The sequence below is a fragment of the Styela clava genome, chromosome 15 (assembly GCF_964204865.1).
Source record: "Styela clava chromosome 15, kaStyClav1.hap1.2, whole genome shotgun sequence".
Lineage (NCBI taxonomy): Eukaryota > Metazoa > Chordata > Ascidiacea > Stolidobranchia > Styelidae > Styela > Styela clava.
Genome location: NC_135264.1, coordinates 2,757,501 through 2,760,000, shown reverse-complemented (window position 1 = coordinate 2,760,000; position 2,500 = coordinate 2,757,501). Strand labels below are relative to the sequence as shown.

Below are 2,500 nucleotides of genomic sequence, written 5' to 3'. Positions count from 1 at the left end.
CCTAGGTAAGGCATGTCAGAGCGAAAGACAGTAATTTCGAATGAGCCAAGAAAGAGCGGTGCGGGGCCGGTCGGAGCGCACCCTTTTCTCGGTGGCTGGCGGGCGAGAGAGTGCTGCGTCGTCGGCATCGGCGTCGAAAGAAACCGAGCCGAAAAAAGTTAAAGTACAAACGTGCAAGCATACTAACCTAACCCTAGGTAAGGCATGTCAGAGCGAAAGACAGTAATTTCGAATGAGCCAAGAAAGAGCGGTGCGGGGCCGGTCGGAGCGCACCCTTTTCTCGGTGGCTGGCGGGCGAGAGAGTGCTGCGTCGCCGGCATCGGCGTCGAAAGAAGCCGAGCCGAAAAAAGTTAAAGTACAAACGTGCAAGCATACTAACCTAACCCTAGGTAAGGCATGTCAGAGCGAAAGACAGTAATTTCGAATGAGCCAAGAAAGAGCGGTGCGGGGCCGGTCGGAGCGCACCCTTTTCTCGGTGGCTGGCGGGCGAGAGAGTGCTGCGTCGCCGGCATCGGCGTCGAAAGAAACCGAGCCGAAAAAAGTTAAAGTACAAACGTGCAAGCATACTAACCTAACCCTAGGTAAGGCATGTCAGAGCGAAAAACAGTAATTTCGAATGAGCCAAGAAAGAGCGGTGCGGGGCCGGTCGGAGCGCACCCTTTTCTCGGTGGCTGGCGGGCGAGAGAGTGCTGCGTCGCGGGATCGGCGTCGAAAGAAGCCGAGCCAAAAAAAGTTAAAGTACAAACGCGATGCTAATGAGCGAGCCGTTGTCTCGACTAATATGTAGGGGGCGTTCGATCGAGCGTCTGGCTTGAGCGCTTGTCGGCCTAGCAGAACGGTCGCATTGTTATGCCCGGGTTTTAGGCACCGCTGCAGGCGGCCGGCAGAGCTCTTGTTTGTGCGAAACTGAATGGATCGAGCCCGAGAGAGGGCGAGCAAAGAAAAAACGCAAATCGCTCCGCCTGGCACTGCCGGCGAGAGCGTGGACGTCGCGGCCAGCGACTGTCGAAGCTGAGTACGGCCGCAGGCGATCGCCTCGGTCTTAAGCGAATGCGACGAGCACGCGCCGGGCGGCCCAGCAAGGGCCGAGCGCAGCTGTCGCAGCTATCTGGTTGATCCTGCCAGTAGTGATATGCTTGTCTCAAAGATTAAGCCATGCAGGTGCAAGTACGAGTTCTCGTAAAGCGAAACTGCGAATGGCTCATTAAATCAGTCTTGGTTTATTTGGTCTCGTAAGCGAAGTGGATAACTGTGGTAATTCTAGAGCTAATACATGCATTAAGCGCCGACTTCGGGAGGCGCGCTTTTATCAGATCAAAACCGACCGGGTTCGTCCTGTGACGTTTGATGACTCTGGATAACCACGCGGATCGTACGGTCTCTGCACCGACGACGTATCATTCAAGTGTCTGCCCTATCAACTGTCGAAGGTACGCTACGTGCCTACCTTTGTGATAACGGGTAACGGGGAATCAGGGTTCGATTCCGGAGAGGGAGCCTGAGAAACGGCTACCACATCCAAGGAAGGCAGCAGGCGCGCAAATTACCCATTCCCGACACGGGGAGGTAGTGACGAAAAATAACAATACAGGACTCTAACGAGGCCCTGTAATTGGAATGAGTACATCCTAAAACTCTTAACGAGTATCCATTGGAGGGCAAGTCTGGTGCCAGCAGCCGCGGTAATTCCATCTCCAACAGTGTATGCTAAAGTTGTTGCGGTTGAAAAACTCGTAGTTGGATTTTGGGCGAGCGCCGCCGGTCCGTCGCAAGGCGTGTCACTGGTTGCGTTCGCCTCACCTTCGGTTCTCCGTCGGTGCTCTTGACTGAGTGTCGGCGGTGGCCGATAAGTTTACTTTGAAAAAATTAGAGTGTTCAAAGCAGGCTGTTCGCCTGCATAGTGTTGCATGGAATAATGGAATAGGACCTCGGTTCTATTTTGTTGGTTTTCGGAGCACGAGGTAATGATTAAGAGGGACAGACGGGGGCGTCCGTACTCTGCCGTTAGAGGTGAAATTCTTGGATCGGCGGAAGACGAACTACTGCGAAAGCATTCGCCAAGAATGTTTTCTTTAATCAAGAGCGAAAGTCAGAGGTTCGAAGACGATCAGATACCGTCCTAGTTCTGACTATAAACGATGCCAACTAGCGATCGGGAGGCGTTACCATGACGACCTTTCCGGCAGCTTCCGGGAAACCAAAGTCTTTGGGTTCCGGGGGAAGTATGGTTGCAAAGCTGAAACTTAAAGGAATTGACGGAAGGGCACCACCAGGAGTGGAGCCTGCGGCTTAATTTGACTCAACACGGGGAAACTCACCCGGCCCGGACACAGGTAGGATTGACAGATTGAGAGCTCTTTCTTGATTCTGTGGGTGGTGGTGCATGGCCGTTCTTAGTTGGTGGAGCGATTTGTCTGGTTAATTCCGATAACGAACGAGACTCTGGCATGCTAAATAGTTACGCGACCTTCTCGGTCGGCGTCTAACTTCTTAGAGGGAC

At 53.4% G+C, this 2,500-nt stretch overlaps 1 non-coding gene across 1 annotated transcript in view; it reads left to right on the top strand.

Annotated features, from left to right (window-relative positions):
* The first annotated feature begins 1,105 nt into the window (after positions 1–1,105).
* LOC144413358 (small subunit ribosomal RNA) overlaps positions 1,106–2,500 on the top strand; it is a 1,810-nt gene continuing 415 nt past the window's right edge. Inside the window, exon 1 of the ribosomal RNA XR_013469392.1 lies at positions 1,106–2,500. This exon is cut by the window's right edge and continues 415 nt beyond it. This is a non-coding gene — a ribosomal RNA (small subunit ribosomal RNA).